This window comes from Marmota monax, unplaced genomic scaffold, assembly GCF_021218885.2.
Source record: "Marmota monax isolate L192 unplaced genomic scaffold, Marmota_monax_Labrador192_F-V1.1 WCK01_AAM20220418_F8-fsc00133, whole genome shotgun sequence".
Classification (NCBI taxonomy): domain Eukaryota; kingdom Metazoa; phylum Chordata; class Mammalia; order Rodentia; family Sciuridae; genus Marmota; species Marmota monax.
Window position 1 is genome coordinate 4908633 of NW_026694821.1, and position 20012 is coordinate 4928644.

At 40.3% G+C, this 20012-nt stretch overlaps 1 long non-coding RNA gene across 1 annotated transcript; it reads right to left on the bottom strand.

The window, feature by feature from the left end:
* Nucleotides 1-430: 430 nt before the first annotated feature.
* Nucleotides 431-19524, bottom strand: LOC131423477 (uncharacterized). The gene is made up of 3 exons (XR_009225096.1): nucleotides 12630-19524; nucleotides 5346-5465; nucleotides 431-1728 (listed from the first exon to the last, which is right to left on the bottom strand). It is a non-coding gene; the product is annotated as an uncharacterized LOC131423477 (long non-coding RNA).
* Between the last annotated feature and the right edge of the window lie 488 nt (nucleotides 19525-20012).

Genomic DNA, 20012 nt, shown 5'->3' on the forward strand with positions numbered 1-20012 from the left:
AATGCTCTGTACACCCTGTTAATAAGAATTTCATGTCAAGAGTTCTCTTCTAATAAGGACCTAAGAGATTATCTTGATTTGCTTTGATTTGCTGTGTTGAAGAACAAGGCCCAGAAAAAGGACAAGCCTTATGGCTAGACACAGTGGATCCTAGAACAAGCTCTAGAAGCCAGGTCTTCCGAAAATGTTCCCTGTCCTTTCTACAATATTAATTAGACCCCAGAAGTGGAGTCTAATTAATATTGGAGACAAATGGGAAACATGCCATGCTTTTATCATGGCAAAGCAACAGAACACTGAAGCAACTTGAAGGAGAATTGGTACAAACCCTAGGCCTCCTACAACCAACCGTCCCACCCGCTGCCTTTTCCCAAACCTTTCACTCTCATATGCGTGTGTGTGTGCGCACACACACACACACACACCAGGAGGACTAACTGCTTGGAACAGATGACATTGCATTAGGTTTCCTTTTCTGTCCTAAAGAGGGGAAACCCTTTCTCTTCTCTAGACAGCATCCTAATTTGTCTCCACTTAGCCAGTAGCTCAAGACAAGAGCTTTTGAAATTAATGATGCTTTTCTAAGAGTAATTGCTTCTGCTCTAATCACATGCTATTTCTTGCTACCCATGGGGCTCAGTATTAGGATTGCCTAAAGGAATAATCAGCAAATTGCCCAAAATGCACTGCTTTCAAGCCTCCAAGGTGCCTAATAAATGATGATGAGTCACTCCAAGCCAGGTAGCCACTTCACACCATTTATAAAGTGAGCTTGCCTGTCAGTATGCTTCTTGGAGGCAAATCCAACCATGGGGCTGGGGGTAGTAGGAGCTCACATTTAAAAAAAAAAACTTTCCAGCTGCTTTTTTCTTTTCAATGAGATGGAATTCACATAACTTACAATTAATCATTTCTAAGTATACAATTCAGGGTGGTTAGTGTTTTCACAATATTGTATAACCACCAGTTTCTCTAGTTTCAGAACTTTTTAATCACCCATGAAAACACCCATTAAGTAGTCACTCCTCAATTTCCCTTACTCCTCCTATCCCCTGGTGCCCTCTGATATACTTCCTGCTTTATGGATTTGCCTATTCTGGATATGTCCTATAAAAGGAATCACAATATGAGACCATTCAGGGTGGTTAGTGTTTAATGTTTTCAAGTTCCATGAGTTATAGCAGTAATCATTACTTCATTCCTTCATTTTATTATTGAATAAATTCCATTGTATGGATATACCACAATTTCTTTCATCCACTGATGGACATTTGAATTGTTCTCATCAATTGTGAGTAGCCAAACGAACTAGACTAGAACTGGACTACAACAACTTCCAAGAAATCCCCAGTAAGAAAGAACAAAATATTCTTAAGATAAAATGATTCTGATTTTTGCTGTTTTGATGATTTTATTGAAATTACCTTAGCACAGTATTAGCACAGTATTAAAATGCCTTAGCACATACACTAGTCCCCTGGCCCACTTATCCAGGAGTTGCATTCCAAGACCCTCAGTAGATGCCTGAAACCATGGTGTTTTAGTTAGCCTTTTTGCTGCTGAGACTGAAAGACCCAACCAGAAAAGTTGTAGATGAGGAAAAGTTTATTTGAGGGCTCACAGTTTCAGAGGTCTTATTCCATAGAAGGACAGCTCCGTTCCCAGGGCCCGAGATGAGGCAGAACATCATGGCGGAAAAGTATGGCAGAGGGACAGGGCTCACACGATCTTCAGGAAGCAGAGAGAGAGAGTCACAACCAACCAGATACACCCCAAAGCCACGCCCCCAATGCCCTACCTCCTCCAGCCACACCCTACCAGTCTTCAGTTACCATTTCAGTTACCAGTTAATCCCTATCACATGATCTCTTGGGGGATACCTCACATCCAAACCATAATACATGGAGAGTATCAAGCCCTATGTATACTATGTTCTTTCTTATACATATTGTGACCACAACTTTTACAGTTCAAGGTATAATGACAAAACTAGCATGAATTTTTTTCTCCTTCACAATTTCATAGGTAGAAGACTCATTGCTACCCTAGATCTTAACAACTTCAGCATGCGAACTTTTTCCTTCCATATTAAGTCAAAACTTAAACCTTTTCACTTAAAGGAAGCACTTTCTGGCTTCTCTTGGGCATATCCAAATTTCCAGCAATTATTCCTCTTCCACTTTGGGTCCATTATTAAGTACAATAAAGGTTATTTGAACACAAGCACTATGATACCACATGGTAGATCTGATAACTAATACAGCTACTAAGTGCCTAACAGGTGGGTAGGATATACATTGTGGATGTGCTGGACAAAGGGATGAGTCATGTTCCAGGCAGGTTGGAGCAAGATAATACAAGATTTTATCATACCACTCATAATGGTTTGCAATTTAAAATTTATGAGTTGTTTATTTCTGAATTTTCCATTTTATATTTGGGGACCATAGTTGCTCACCAGTAACTGAAGCCACAGATAAGGAGGGACACACCACAATATCACTATTCCCATGTGTTTTTTACTTACACTATGGTATAATGTGAACAACAGTAAGTTGACTGATATAACTTAAGTGTGGTGTTCAATGACTCTCATATGGTCATATTCCTCTGATTCCTTATATGACTAGATAGAGAGTGAGCCTCTCTGGATTCAGCAGAGCTCTACATGACCAGAAAAAGTGATTGGTTTCACCACTTTCAGACCATGAGTAGTAACAGATGGGGGAACACTGGAATCCATTGTTTGCAAAGGATCTTTTCAACTGCATTAGATGCAACCCACAAATCTCCTTAAAACTTGGCCCTTCATTAGGGCTAAATTCAGCCTAAGTCACAAATGTGTATAAAATAATTTAAAATATAAAAGCAATATTAAGGGGCTTGGGTTGTGGCTTAGTGGCAGAGCACTTGCCTAGCATGTATGAGGCACTGGGTTTGATGCTCAGTACGACATATAAATAAATAAAAGGTCCATTGGCAACTAAAAAAAGTGTTTTTTTAAAAAAAGCAATATTAAGTAATAATAAAACAGTAAATTATCAAGCCAGCAAAAGAATGCAAATTTTAAACCACATTTTCTGTCTGAGGATCACAATTTTTAAATTTAGCTCAGTATATTCTTAGACTTTACTAATCTCAAAGCAAAATGTTTATCTGTAAATGAACTTGTTTTAGCCTGTTCTGTATTTAGTCTGAAAATAATGTCAAGATGTCTTCAAGAGCATGTAAAAATTACATTTACATTTTTCTAAGGGAGGAAATTCAAACACAGATTTCATATATTCACAAAAGTAATAAATAGTACAAAGCTTCAAAAAAAGCCTCCTTTCACCATGCTAAACCCCTCTGTAGATACAAACTGTTACCTGTACTGCTATATTGTAATGAGTATCATCCTAAAATAAAATTCTTACATGAAACCTCTTTCAATGTGAAATAAAATATACCAATTCTGTAATAATATTTCAATGTTATTTGCTAGCTTCAACTTTAACCTCTTACCGTTAAGAGCTTAAAACCCTAAATGCTATTCAAACTTGTTTAATCAGCAGCTTTGATTTTCAACTTACAAAATTTAGATTAGAAAGTGTGTTCTCTCCCTTTTTTAAGATTCAGCAGAATGGAGATTCCGGATCCCCATCTCTCTTTTTGATCTGAATTGTTCAGGTTGCCTGTGCAGCTAAGGTGCTTATGAAGTTCAGCCCTTCTCTTCAGTATGGCAACTCACTTAGGAAAATGTTTTAAACTGCAGCTTGGGGGCAACGTAAGCCTTAGAAAGTTTTTGTCCATCATCACCTCTGGCAATTTTTGGAACATTTTTCTGATTGTTTACTTTGTCCTTTTTTCTTAACACTCTTCTACCCATGTATCCCAAATAAAAACTGTAGTTAAATCAATTTACCTGTGTTGCTTTGGAACACAAAAGACAAAAACATTAATATGAATGAGTAAACAAATACATAGTGTTTGAATGTATATTTGGACACAGTCATAACAAACTCATTTATTTCTTATCTCAAAAAGCAGAATAAAGGGGGCTGGGGCTTAGCGGTAAAGCGCTCGTCTAGCATATGTGAGGCGCTGGGTTCAATCCTCAGCACCACATAAAAACAAATAATTAAAATAAAGATCTAGTCTTTGTTTCAAAGGAAACCCACAACAAAATCATTGAGGGAAAAAAATAAAGGGTAGAAGCTGCATACTCTATGTAATAAAGAACAAACTGGAAGGATATATTAGAATGCATGTCAAAAAAACTAGAAAATACAGTACATCTTCTAACTTCAATCTGTAACTCATTAAAGTAATCAAAATTTTTTCATCAAAAAATCTAAACAAAATAATTTTTAAATTGCTCATCCATATGATGATGAGCTTAAAAAATGGTGTTATTGCTGGACATAACTTTAATTAAAACAGAAATTCAAGTAAGTGTGGGTAGTTATTACATGTTTTCAGAAGTGCTAGTTAAAAAGTTGTGGTGATATCCCTGTTATACTAGAGAAATTTGTAAAACTTCATTTAATTAGAATTACATCGTCCTTGATTAGTCTAACGTAACAGAAAAGAAATAGGTCAATGGCTATTTTTAGCTAAATAAAATTTGGTTCAAATTAAGCAAAATAACTAACCTAGTTTATTCCAACCCTGAAAATCAGTATTCATGATTTTTACATGATTTTTTGCAAGGTATTATGTGATTTCTTAATGTTCACTCAAAAGAAATGTTCTAATTTCATATATGCCTTTACCCAAATAGTCATAACATTATTATTACATGTAAACAACCAAAGTGCTGTAATAGGAAGCAATCTTTAGCAATATTTATTAAATATGTAAGTTTACTAATCCATTTTTCATTACTATAGCAAGATGCCTGAGACCAGCTAACTTTATGAAGAAAAGAGGTTTTAAGCTCCATTTGGGGAGTTGAAAGTCCAAACAGCACAGTGCCAACTCTGGCAAAAGCTCCATAGTAAATAGCAGAATATTTGAGGGAGGAAGAACAGATCACATCACCAAAACAAGAAGTCAGAGAAGGACTCAGGGTCAAGACCACTTTCCATGACAGCTTCCTTAATCCCTTGGGAGCACAGCTCCCCCAGTAACCTAAGGACCACCCACTCAGCTCCACCTCTTAAAGATCCCACCACCTTCCAACATTACCACACTGGAGACCAAGTTCCCACCCAACACATGTACCTTTTAGGAACACACTCAAACCATATCCAAACCATACCAGTAAGTTATGAATTTCCAAAGTGGGTATTATTACAGAAGGAAATTATATAAAATAATATAATTGTGCATCAAAATACCACAAGAATAAAGGTAAAAGATACCTGTCACAACAAGTCAAAGCCAGCCAAGCATGGTGGCACACACCTATAATCCCAACAACTCAGGAGGCTGAAGCAGGAGGATGGCAACTTCAAGGCCAGCCTCATCAACCTACTGAGAACCTACAAAAAAAAAAAAACCATATATATATATATACACACACACATATATTTTTTAATACAAAAAAAGCCCCTTTTTAAAGGGGGCTAAAGACATAGGTTAGCGGATTACAATGGTTGCTTCGCATACATGAGGGCCTGAGTTCAATCCCCAAAACTGCAAAACAAGTCAAAACCATACAGATATTTCTTATTTAAGACATGTTCAATTATAAACAAAGTAAATATTTCTCTACCTACTGTGTCCTAAAACCATAAAGATATATATATCTAAGGTTCAAAATAGATCTGATGCTCAAACATTCATCATTTTATGTTTTATTGCGTTCCAAAGTTAATTTTTTTTTTAATTCAGAATATCGTGTTCTAGAGCTACATGGAGACATGGCTAAACAAGAAATCTATAAGAAACAGATTTGGTGTCATGTGCTCTTTGGATTGCCTCAGCCAAAATCATTAGAACATCAAAATAACTGGAATCTTAAAGCAGTGTATCATTTTGTCCTTTTGGGGAATGGTGTTTGTAACACTGACAATCTCAGAGACAGCAATATTAATTCTGCAAACAGCTGGCCCAGAGAAGTTCCCATGAGTAAAAATGGCATTAACCCTAGTGACTCCAGCATAGAGTAGCTTGTCTGCAGCATGAAGTATTGTGCCATATGCATTAGGCATGTCATCAGTGAGGATAGCCATCAATGTTTTTGTTGTTGTTTATTTAGTTTTTTTATGTGGTGCTGGGGATCAAACCCAGTGCCTCACGTATGCTAGGCAAACACCCTACCACTGAGCCACAACTCAGCCCACAACCATCAGTTGTCGACATCACCAACCAAAAACATCCTACCACCCGCCTTTGCACCCCCATGGCTCTCCTCTCTCAGCAAAGAAAGGCAAACTCCATGTTTGGTCTATCAATGAGTTATGGAGTCTTTTTAGATCCTCCTACTTCAGGTAAAACAGTGACATAGTTCCTATAGTCTACAATATTCTCTTGGATCCACATGTAAGTCATCCACAGGGACAGTGAAGAATCTCTGTACCTGAACAGCATGCAATCCATGGTAATGATGTGTTCCTCCTCAGTTACTGAAACAAATTGGCTAAAGTTTTGGAGTAACTGGATCATGACCCTTGTCCTTTTTAATTCATTGGGTATATGGAAAACATGGGAGTCCAGCCTTTGCTTTGGAGGACCATGTGGTTTTCACCCATCAATGATAATGAGAGGTTACGTCAAGATGTCATTCATTAGCAAAAACAATGCTAAGCAAGAAGTGTGAATCAGGCGGTATAGCGATACCAGACTTCAAACTATACTACAGAGCAATAGTAACAAAAACAGCATGGTACTGGTACCAAAACAGGTGGGTGGACCAATGGTACAGAATAGAGGACACAGAAACCAATCCACAAAACTACAACTATCTTATATTTGATAAAGGGGCTAAAAGCATGCAATGGAGGAAGGATAGCATCTTCAACAAATGGTGCTGGGAAAACTGGAAATCCATATGCAACAAAATGAAACTGAATCCCTTTCTCTCGCCATGCACAAAAGTGAATTCAAAATGGATCAAGGAGCTTGATATCAAATCAGAGACGCGCCGTCTGATAGAAGAAAAAGTTGGCTACGATCTACATTCGGTGGGGTCGGGCTCCAAATTCCTCAATAGGACACCCATAGCACAAAAGTTAATAACTAGAATCAACAAATGGGACTTACTCAAACTAAAAAGTTTTTTCTCAGCAAAAGAAACAATAAGAGAGGTAAATAGGGAGCCTACATCCTGGGAACAAATCTTTACTCCTCACACTTCAGATAGAGCCCTAATATCCAGAGTATACAAAGAACTCAAAAAATTAGACAATAAGAGAACAAACAACCCAATCAACAAATGGGCCAAGGACCTGAACAGACACTTCTCAGAGGAGGACATACAGTCAATCAACAAGTACATGAAAAAATGCTCAACATCTCTAGCTGTCAGAGAAATGCAAATCAAAACCACCCTAAGATACCATCTCACTCCAGTAAGATTGGCAGCCATTAGGAAGTCAAACAACAACAAGTGCTGGCGAGGATGTGGGGAAAAGGGTACACTTGTACATTGCTGGTGGGACTGCAGATTGGTGCAGCCAATTTGGAAAGCAGTATGGAGATTTCTTGGAAAGCTGGGAATGGAGCCACCATTTGACCCAGCTATTCCCCTTCTTGGTCTATTCCCTAAAGACCTAAAAAGAGCATGCTACAGGGACACTGCTACATCGATGTTCATAGCAGCACAGTTCACAATAGCAAGACTGTGGAACCAACCTAGATGCCCTTCAATAGACGAATGGATAAAAAAAATGTGGCATTTATACACAATGGAGTATTACTCTGCATTAAAAAATGACAAAATCATAGAATTTACAGGGAAATGGATGGCATTAGAGCAGATTATGCTAAGTGAAGCTAGCCAATCCCTAAAAAACAAATGCCAAATGTCTTCTTTGATATAAGGAAAGTAACTAAGAACAGAGTAGGGACGAAGAACAGGAGAAGAAGATTAATATTTAACAGGGATGAGAGGTGGGAGGGAAAGGGAGAGAGAAGGGAAATTGCACGGTAATGGAAGGAGACCCTCAGGGTTATACAGTGGAGGGGGTAGAGAGAGAGGAGGGGAGGGGAGGGGAGAGGTGGGGAGGGGGGAGGGTGGAGGATGGGAAAGGCAGCGGAGCACAACAGACACTAGTATGGCAATTTGTAAATCAATGGATGTGTAACTGATGTGAATCTGCAATCTGTGTATGGGGTGAAGGTGGGAGTTCATAACCCACTTGAATCAAAGTGTGGAATATGATATGTCAAGAAATTTGTAATGTTTTGAACAACCCACAATAAAAAATTAAAAAAAAAAAAAAAAAGATGTCATTCATTTTCACACAGCTGTTCTGTAGGATACAAACAGCTTCACCTCTCACACTCACCAATCACTATACTGACCCCCCCCACATTGCTGAACTTCTTAGAGACCACCTTGTGCAGCTCCAGCCCTAGCCTATTCACCACTTTGGGGGACAGATCTTGATGTGAACTGCTGCAAACAGTACCACATCAGCGATGGCAGGCTTGATAGAGCCATGGGATGCTCAAGGTGGTGGCAGTGGTAAGAGCAGGGAAAAAGCTGCCAGTAGGTACCATTGGAAGAGGAAGAGGAGGAGGAGGTTGAGAAGTGCTATGGCTGAGCTGGGGCAGGATCCCAGCTCTTGAGGAAATATTCTTAATTTTGCCACATGTTGCTTCACCTCTTTCACATTCATTCTTTTCCATGAGAACAAAGAAAAAGACTACAATACAAAAAAGGAAGTAACCCACCAAGATTTTAGTGTAGATTATAAAATCAGTACTACTAGAATTTTCAAGATTCCTGAAGACACTGTAATTCCCCACAATGTTATTCTGGTGGCTCCTTCCCTATGATTTGTAGGAAACTTTTAAAAAACAAAACAAGTTTGTATGCTTGTGCAGCACATGCATTAAGGACCTTGAGTTCCTCAAGAGCAACCTTGTGCCATTGCTGCCAGAGAGGCTGCAGACCATCTTACACTGAAAGCATCTCAGTGTTGTGCAATGAGGTGGGAGGGCAGTTCTGTTCCCAGCCAAGATCCCTTCCAGATGAGGTCTCTTCTTGCCACGGAAGACTACAGTTACAAAGCAGAAAAGGTTTACTAAGGTTGAAAGCAGGCACCAAAGTATCATACTGGACCACTTTCTAGTAAGGCAGATAAGAGCTACTCCCAGAAAAGCAAAAACAGAATGACTTCAATATATTGCAGCATATATTAAAAGAAACAATTGATTCCCATCAATTGATTTCCAAGGAGTAAACACCAACTTTTTGCAAACAATTGCAAAAGTGGAGTCAGAGACCTTGATACAAGGGCACCAAGTACTAAGATTAATCCCACTAGAATAAGAACCACATGGAACAAATGTAAGAGGAGTGACAGATTCTGGGCACAGAAGACTTGATATGAACACAAAGACTATTCTGTGGTCCATTGGCTGAGAAGTCTGCACTGGTCAGCATGCTTTCAGCATCAAAATACCAAAACAGAAAACCCCAATCCAAATTAGGTGAAATTATAAGAAAATCCATTGACCCACTAAACTGGAACACCAAATACAGAGTAGCTCCATCTCCATTTCTTTCACCACCTATCTGTCTTGGCTCCATCCTTAGACTGGTAAAGAGAGAGCGACAATCGCTCCTGGCCTTATCACACACACAGCAAAAGCCTGAGAGTGAACATCTCTTCCTGCAGATTTCTCTTAAGAGAAAATAAGCTTTTCCCAGTACTCCCCAACAAACTTCCCATATTGAGTCAGATGCTCATTTCTGATTCAACCACTAAAAAATATTAAGAGTACTATTATTGCCTCAAACAGTTTAGGCCCTTCCTTGGAGCCACAAAACCTTACCCACAGTATGTATGGCTCTGCCTCAGTGGTAGGAAAGCATGATGGATGGTAAGAAGATACTGTAAAGGATTCCCAACAGTATCTTGGGAGAAACTAGAAATCATGCTGGAACTCTATAAAATATCCTTAAGAGTTTAAAACTTACCTTTGTGCTAATTAGGACTTTTGAGTTACAAGTAACAGAAACATAATTCAAATCAGTTTAAGTAAAACATGGAACTGAATGGTCTTCAGCATCTAAGAAAATATTACCCTTTTCTAAGCCAACCTGAGAGAATATCCAGGGATGCAGCTGGGCCATGGTTGGAACAAGACCATGAGTGCTCAGGGCTCTCCCTTTATCACTTAACTTTGCTTCTTTCTGAATATATTTCTTTCCCAAGCAGACTGGCTTTTTTTACATAGCAGGAAACTTGGTTGATGGCAGCTCCTAAGATTTCTATCTTATAGCTTCAGCTACTGGAGAGAGACTGAATTCAAGCCTCTCTAGTCCCAAATTCAAAATTCCTTGGAAAGAGTTTCAGTGACTGAACTTCAGTTAGATGACAATGCCTTGACTAATCAACTAAAACCCAGGGCTTGCCAGTCACTCTACATTAACACAGCAACTTCTGTTTTAACTATATGGAGAGAGGAACTCTAGGAGAACAAATTTCAAGTGTCTACTACAACAGTTATGCTCAAGAACCAACTACATAGAACTCTCATTCCAAGGGGAGGGCCCCTTCATTTGCAAAAGTATTTCATAAAAACAACTCCACAAGCCAGGTGCAGTGGCACACACCTGTAATTCCAGAGGCTCAGAAGGCTGAGGCAGGAGGATCACGAGTTCAAAGCCAGCCTCAGCAAAAAGTGAGGCGCTAAACAACTCAGTGAGACCCTGTCTCTAACTAAAATACAAAATAGGGCGGGGATGTGGCTCAGTGGTCGAGTGCCCCTGAGTTCAAGCCCCAGTGCAGCAAAAAAGAAAAAAAAAACCCACAGAAAAAGGGTACATTCATACATTGTTGGTGGGACTGCAAATTGATGTAACCACTCTGGAAAGCAATATGGAGATTCCTCTAAAAACTAGGATTAGAACCATCATTTGACCCAGTTATTGCACTCCTAGGTTTATATCCAAAAGACTTAAAATCATCATACTACAGTGATACAGCCACATCACTGTTTATAGCAACAAAATTCATAATAGCCAAGCTATGGAATCAGCCTAGATGTCCTTCAACAGATGAATGCATAAATAAAATGTGGTATATATACACAATGGAATATTCCGCAGCCTTAAAGAAGAATGACTTTATGACATTCACTGGTAATGTATGGATCTGCAGACTTCATGCTAAGTGAAATAAGTGAAAAAAACAAAAGGTCAAATTTTCTCTCTGATATATAGATGCTAACCCACAGCAAGGGTTGGAGAGATCAGTGGATTGGACAAAGGGTAATGAAGTGAAGATAAGTGGAATTAGAATAGGAAAGATGGTGGAATGAATCAGATATAACTTTCCTATGTACATATATGAATATACCAATGAATCTCACCATCATGCATACCCACAAGACTGGGACCCAAATTAGAATAAAATATATTCCATACTTGCATAAAATATATTAAAATAGATTCTACTGTCATGTGTAACTAAAAAGAACAAATAAAAATTTAGAAAAACAACCCCACAGGTATTGTAAATAATGGACATAATTGCAGTCAAGATTGGCAAAGCAAAGCGCCTCCTCTCCTGCCTTCTTTCTGAGTGATGAAGAGTTATGGGGGAAAGGACAAAACTGGAAAGACTGTTACCTTCCACAATCCTGGGGATTGAAGCTTTCCCTTCCCTCAAAACTGACAGCTGTGAAGTGGCAGGAGTTCATGAGAAAGGAAAAAGAGAACAGTGGGAGCTGACCCAGGTTGGAGAAGCAGGGCCTATGTTTCAGAAGGCTCCAGAGCTATGAGTTTTCTCTTGGTTGTGGTTCCCCCAAAAGCAGATGCTGAGAAAAAAAAACTTGGGAACAATTGCTTTTAGAGGTCATCTCAGAAAGCAAATGAGGGAATGGGGTGGTATGTGATACCATGCAACTGGGTGAGCTAATAAGTACAGCTGCTGTAGACAACTGTGGCTCAATCCTGCTGGAGACCCTCAAAGAGAATGTGCAGAACACAACTCAGAATCATCCCACCCAGGAGAAAGGAAGTTGGGATTTTTATCCATCAAACCTGTCCCCTTCTGTTAAGAGCTGCTCTTGGCTACATTAAGTAAGTCCCCAACATTTCTATACAGAACATGGTCATGAGGTCAGAGAAAGCCTTTAAACAAAGAATCTTGCATTTGAGGTAGGAAGTCACTAGTGTGATATGGAAACCATCCGCCCACGTGAATGAGCTAACAGAATATTGCAGGAGATATTGACAGCATCCACTGCAGTTCCTAGAACCCACTCCACAGGCAGACCCCTCACCTTCCACACCTTTAACCATACTCCTCACCTCCAGATGGCCCTGGTATCCAACTTAACTAGATTTTGTCTGAATGCAAATGGCAGCCAGGGAGGAATGGCTTCCTCACAATGTGCACTGAGCCTCCCCCAACAGTGATCTGGAAGGAAGGAGACCCAACATGTACTGAGTCCCCACTACAGGCTAAGTTCTGTGCATATCTTATTTCATGGTAATGTTCAAAGCAGTCTTATGATGTACTTACGAGAAGGTAACAAGGACCAAAAGCAGAAACCCAGGGAGAGGGGCAGCATCTTAGGTCAGGTTGCTTTGTTCTCACCTAGAAACAAGAAATCAGAATCTGGCTCCATTTCTGTACTTACTCCCCTAGAAGATGAAAAAAAATTACCTTTTCTGTCAGCCCTGCAATTCCCAAGTCTGGCCTATGAATGGAAAATAACTATATTTCACTTTGGGGAGTGGCAGGTACCCAGTCTCAGAACTTCTGGAACAGCTTCTTGGTGCTGGCAGCCATGGTGACCTAAGCACTTTGAAGTCCACTGTCTTATCTTGCTCAGGGGCCTGCATTTGCCGATGTTGCTGATCTGGTTGTCCATGTGGAGGCAAGTAGGTACACGTGCTCAGGAGGGGCCACCTAGGAGACTCCTAGAGGAGACCCTCCCTCCCCACTACCAGGCTGAGGACTCTCCAGTCTCACTGCATCAAACTTCAACCAACTTCCAATTGCCAATTCAACCTACAACCCCCAACTACTGATTGAGCACAAGGCATCAAGCTTTTGACCTCTGGAGAAGATGATTGCTATCTATTGTGCTTTCCATTTTACAAAGGGAAAAACAGAATGCTCCAAGAATAGTCAGTATCCTCCCCACTTCTCCCTTCTCTTTCATCCCAACAGTGTACATCCCTTTCCCCAGCAGTTAGGGGAACCTGTTAACACCCACACCAGATCCTGTATTGTATATATTTGAAAACTGAGACCTGGAGAGGGAGATAAATTTGTCCCTTTCAAACAGCTAGAAAGTAACACAGCCAACACCCCCAATCAAATGTGGTTAACTCCAAAACCTTGCTCCCTTTCCTCCTAATACATGAAGCGAAACCAGTTTTTCTCCTTCAAAGAACATTTCCCTCAGATCAAGAGACTCAAGTTTAGATAACTCCTGGAAAGTTCAGAAATCCCAGTCATTCCAGAGCCTAGGGTGAAATAAACCTGTCTGCCAAGATATCATTTACTAGTATTGAAATAACCACCCGTACCCTGCTTGCATGTAAACAAGTCCTTAATTCCTTAATATGCCCACTGAACACAAAGCCCTTTGCATGACAGGCTGGCTATTTTTGCTGCTTTGAGTTGATCTGAAGAGGGACAGATGCGGAACAAGCCATAGGGCGGAAACCTATATGTTACCTCAGCAACACTTGCCAGGGTTGTGGATTAAAGGAATTCAGTACCTATTAAGTGGACTTTGCCTACAGGAAGATAAAGTTCTAAAGAGTCCATATGACATATGAGGCAGTATTTTCCTAACTGAGGATTGCATTGCACAAAAAAATCAATAATTTTAGCAAGATCACCTGCAGGTAATTTCTCCAGCAAACCACCCTACATGAGCTGGGAGTATCGTTTCATCTCCTGGAAGATATTGATCCCCCATCAAATCTTTTGCCCCACCCAAGAAGTTCCTAGCACCATTGATTGCCATGATTTCATGTTATACCACTGGGCAGTGACCCCAATCACACATAGGTACTTAGTACCTACACCTGCCTGCCCCATGGAAAGCGAGAGTACAAGGTCTAGTCCATCCCTCCAAGACCTCAAGGGACGGAGGGTTCACATTTACTGTGTTAAATTAGACAACTATGAAGGCTCTGGCATGGTGGCTCGCACATACAGGTGCACAGTGAATGCTGCTTCCTTTTCCTTTTCCTTTCCCTTAACAGTCTTTAAGATACTCATATAGGAATTGTCTTGTTGGTTTCTCAGAGACTCTTCAAATCCAGCTTGGAATGAGACAGAATAAAAGCACAATGACTGCCAGGTGTGATGCTGCACACCTGTAATCCCAGCTACTCAGGAGGCTGAGGCAGGAGGATGATAAATTTGAGGCCAACCTGGGAAATTTAGCAAGATCCTGTCTCAAAATAAAAAATACAAAAGGATTGGGGATGGAGTTCAGTGGTAAAGCATGCCTGGGTTCAATCCCCTGTACCAAACAAGAATAAAAGAGAAAAAATACAGGAATTATTAAAGGAAATATATTATTAACTTCATATTTAGTTGAAGAATAGACCACAGTGCCCCATGATTGTTAAGGGCAAGGGCTATGAAGTCAGTTTGGAATTCTGACTCTACCCCTTGGGTATAAATTCACACTTTTCCATGTTGTACTCAGAGTTGAGCCCAATCTCTCATCCTTACTATAAAACCCCATTTCCATAGTCCCTTTACCTATTATGAGAGCCCCTCTAAAGAAAGTCTACCTTACTGCTCTTTAACAATTGTCACAAGTAATGTTTTCTTTAAATATATATAGTTACACACACACACACACACACACACACACACTCCTGATTCTGCTTCTCTGGAGAATCCTGGATGATACAGGAGGCAATAATATATCCCACCTTACTGAGTAGTTATGAATATCATGCTTAGTACTGTGCCTGGCACAAAGGAATAACCACCCTGCATGTCACCTAGTTGAGATCACTTGTCAAGCAGCTGTGAGCTAGAACAAGCCCCCAAGTTCAGGACTTTAACACCACGTTTCAAATCTCCTCTACCTGCTATAGAGTTGTGCCCATCAATCTGAGCATTGCAGAGCCACTCAAGTGAGAGTGTGAATGCACTTTCCAGGCCTCCCTCTTTGTCCAATGCCTGGCTCCCACTGCTCGGTGATGGGGATCCCCCTACAGTCAATCTTATTCCTCTCTATGGGCTGCAGGATTCTTAACGGGGTTCACTTAAGAATCCCCTCAAAACTGCAATTTCGGTTTGGGTTTAAACCAAGTAGGCAGTTCACTTTTCTATCAAGGGTCATTGACCCGTGATGAATAGATAACCAAAATCTAAAGGTAAAAAGGTGCTTAGGATTTTTTTCTTTTTTAAGAATGAGTATATTTTTATCATCATATTTTGGTTTTATATTGATCAGTCAAAGAAGAGAGAGTAGAAAGTGGTAAAGGGGGCCTGAGAAAGAAATGGAATTTTAGAGCCAGGTGGAATGGCACATGCCTATAATCCCAGCAGCTGGGGAGGCTGAGGCAGGAGGATCGCAAGTTCATAGCCAGTTTCAACAACTCAGAGAGGCCCTAAGCAACTAAGTAAGACCCTGTCTCTAAATAATTTTTTTTTAAAAGGGCTGGGGATATGACTCAGTCATTAAGCCTCTGGGTTCAATTCCTGGGACCAAAAAAAAAAAAGAGGGAAAGAAATGGAATTTTAGAATTTGCCATGAAGTAAAACTGTTTATTGCAGTGAAAAAAAAATGTTTATTCTGACAGGAAAGGAATGGGAAGTAGGGCAGGATGATAAATGTACAACCCAATAAAATTTTAAAAAGATAATATTGTCATCATTTGTTCTGAAAAGTACTATTTAAAATAGTATTATTTAAAATCTGAAGCCACATTTTATAGGCAAAATGGAATTACTTTTCATGAGGTAAATATCCATCATGTGACTTCTAAAACACTGCTGCTCAAGATCATTTCTGCATTTTAGAAAATTTTAGTGCCTTAGAATATTGTTTCCTCCACCAGCCTCCTTTGCCAGGCAAATGTCCCTTAACAGCTTAGTTCTGACTCTTTGGGAAAGGCCTTTCCTGACTACCCCAGAAGAGCTGACCACTTCATTCACCTTTCATTTGAGCACTCACAGCACATTTTCCTTCTCTATACTGTGCTCTGTAGCTGACAGGACACACCTACACCCTCCATCTAATCAAGAACTTCCTCACTCTTCTTATTGATCTTTGTCCTGCCCCTAATAACAGCACTGGCACATAGTTGGTGCTCAATATATATGACATGAGAGATCATGGATTGAAGAGTTTCAAAGGAACTCACATGTTAAATAAATTAAGCCAAGGAATTTGAGTCAGAAGCTAGAGGTGTCTCACCACTGCACTGTTTGCTTTCAATGAAGCACTCCAGCAGTGAATCATGACAAAAGTAAAAACCAAACAAGTCACACACCTCTGAGCAAGTCAGGAAACTTGGACCTGATTGACTTGTGATCCCCAGCCCTGTTGCTCTTTACCTCCCTTGGGTTAGCCACACTCTAAGAACAGACGAGTTGCAATGATTTACCCTGTCCCTCAGAACTATGGTTGCAGAAGCTCTGGACAAAGGTTTTTTGATGTAACAATCAAATGCAATGAGAATATCTAGTTTGGATTCTAATTCAGAAAACCCACTATAAACAGACAGTTTTGATACAACTGGATGGATCTGAAAACAGACTGAGTACTAGCAAACATTAGAAGCCACATTCCCCACCTCACACCTTTAAGTTGCTTCCTGGGCCCTTCCCGGCGGCTCCAGTCCCAGCTAAGTCCCTCCTCCAGATCCTCCCACACCCTTCACTTCCACTGCTGATTGTCAGCTTTTCTCAAGGTGTCAGGAACCTGGAGGTGGCAGAAGAATCACTCCAAGGAGTTCTACATCTGCAGCAAAGAGGTGGCTCTATTGAAATAAGCCAGAATATCTGTAGGACAGAGAAGTGCTGAAGCTCAGGCCTAAAGAGGTGAGGGAGAGGTCATTTTCTTCAGGGCAACTCAGCCATCACCATTCAGTCACAGAGGCAAAGCAAGAGCTCTGAACCAGGTTCCAGTGCCCCAGCACTGGTTCCAGCACAGCAAATGAGTCCCTTAGGCAAGTCAAGGACCCTCTCTGGTTCCAGGTTTCCTCAGCTTTAAAGTGAAAAGTTGGGCCTAGAGCTGCTGAAAGCCCTTCCAACTCATCATACTCTGGATCCTGTGCTCTGAAAACCACAGATCCCAGAACAAGCTTGTGTCATCCTCCCCACCAGATGCTGTGAGAGCAGGAAGCTGACCTTCCTCAGCTAGGATGCTCCCCTCTCAGAGTTCATCACTGACTTTCCCAGCATAGATGTCAGGTACCCAACAGAAGACACCAGGTGTCTATAGGGACGCATTTGAGACTCCCTTCACAATGGAAATTTCCTTAAGCTTCTGTAATCCCCACCTGAGGTGATGTGCACACCCAATCTGGGTCTAGGAGAAAACCTGGGCCAAATTGCCCCCCTGAGCATATCACTTCTTCCCCAGCCCTTTCTCCCCCTCTGGTTGACACAGGCTGCCTCTTGTCTGACTCAATTTTCTCTACTAATTAAATGTCACACTTGCAGCTGCAATCACCAAGAGATGCTCTCCAGGCAACTCAGTAGAGAAAGAATAAGATCCTTCCCATTTCTCACCACCCTTAGGAGTCACTGACCATGAAGCTAGTTAAAAACAGTGACAAATAACAGGGCTGCTAGGAGGAAGTGTTAATGGGGCCTATGGACCAAGAAGCAGCAATTATGAGGTATAAGAAAATACTTAAAAGGAAGTAAATAGAGTCCTTCCCAGACAGCACAGAAGCAGGAGAGCCTGTGACCCACATATCTATGATTCATCACACCCATGGTCTTCGCATATAATTCTCTATTTCATAAGAAATATAATGACCAATTATTTTGTAGACATCCTTGTTGGCTGCCACAGTTCTTTTTGAAAAGGGATAGGGTAGAGTAAAAAGATATTTAGAATGTTAGCAGTGGATATCCAAAGATGAAGAATGGGGGTCAAGAACTGCCCTCATGTCAATATAGAAAGTTATTTAAGAAAAAGCATCTCACATCTATGAATCTCCAGGATAACTGGGGAGCAGGAAAGCCATGAGTCAGGCAGCAAAGAAAACAGGAGCATCACAGTTTAAAAAGATTAACTATGAAACTGCTAGACTTCCACAGCACAGTAAATCAGAAGCAATCCATAGATATGGGAATGTGCTCTCAAGTTCTGAATGGCTCCCAATGCAGATCAGATTCCAAGTACAACATACTTGTAAATGGTGGGGCGGATAATGGTTAGAAAGAAGAGGGAGCATGCCTGAGCCTTGAAAATAAGACCACAACTCATAGTGAACATCCCTCCTCTCAAACTGAACTTCAAGTCTTTGGCTGATGTTTTCTTCTATTGAAATGCATACAACCCAGAGTATAGGATTAGTTACTAGGAGGGAGCCCAAACACTCAATTCAACTATTATAGGTAAGAAAACTGAACCTCTGAAACAAAGGAGTGACTTGTTCAAGGTTACACAAAACTAGCAACTTGGATTTCCTGACTGCCTTCCTACCTACTTTGTGCACTGTAACAGAATCCTTTGATTTATAAAGAACCCAACCCTCACCATCCATAGAGGTGGAGTAGCATAGCAACAGCTCCAAACCAGGTTCTAAGGATGGCTACAGTTCTGGAGGCTGGGAAGTCCAAGATCCAGGGGCCCACATAAGTGAAGGCAGGGGTAGCCAGAACTAGCATAGGGGAATTCCCTGCCTCCCACTGGGACAAGCAGGACCCACCTGTCTCCTCTCCATATGCTGTAAAGTTTAATGTATTCATCACATCGTACCACAGATCTCTATCTCCCTGGCCAGGCACAAAGTAGATGATCAATAGATGATCACCTTATTAATGAAATTATAACATATCATAATGAATTATCTTGAAATATTCTCACATCTTTATCTGATTGTTTTGCTTTGTTCTTCACCAACTCATAAAGCCCATTTTCTATCTCATCTTTAAAAATAAAAAAGAGCATTTCCTACTCTATAGTCACTACTTCATTCAAATATTATCTGAGCCCCTGTACCTTAAGCACCATGCTTTGTGATGACTACAGGCTCATTCTTGGACAACTGTTATGGACTGACAGTTTCAATTGTTTTGTTTTTATTTGTTCTAATTATATACATGACAGCAGAATGTATTTCGATTCATAGTACACAAATAGAGCACATTTTTTTTATATTTCTGGTTGTATACAAAGTATATTCACACCGTTTGTGCCTTCATACATGTACCTAATGATGTCCATCTCATTCCACCATCTTTCGCACCTCTTTGCCCCCTCCTTTCCCCTCCTCCCCTTTGCCCTATCCAAAGTTCCTCTGTTCCCTCCCATGTTCCCCCCATCAATTGTTGAAATTGCTGCAACAGAAAAAAAAAAGTTGACACAAAGGCTCTTTTGACAATAACAACTATCCATTCACTGACACTTACTATATAACTGAAAATATATTGGATGATTTACATATAAAATCTTTGTTAGTCTTTACAACATTGAGAGGTGGTTAATATTCCCAAATTACAAATTAGGGAATTGAGGCCAGAGAAGCTAAATAGACTGTCCAAAATTATAAAACAAATGTTTGGGATTAGAATCCAGGTAAATCTGATTCTAGAGCCCATTTTTTTTTTAATCCACACTATACTGAAGATAATATTTGAGGGTAGAAAAGCTCCCTCATGTAGAAAATGTGAATATGAATGAAAAGGAGAATTTTTGAAAAGTGTGAAATGGTCATGAGTTCACCCCTTTACCTGCCC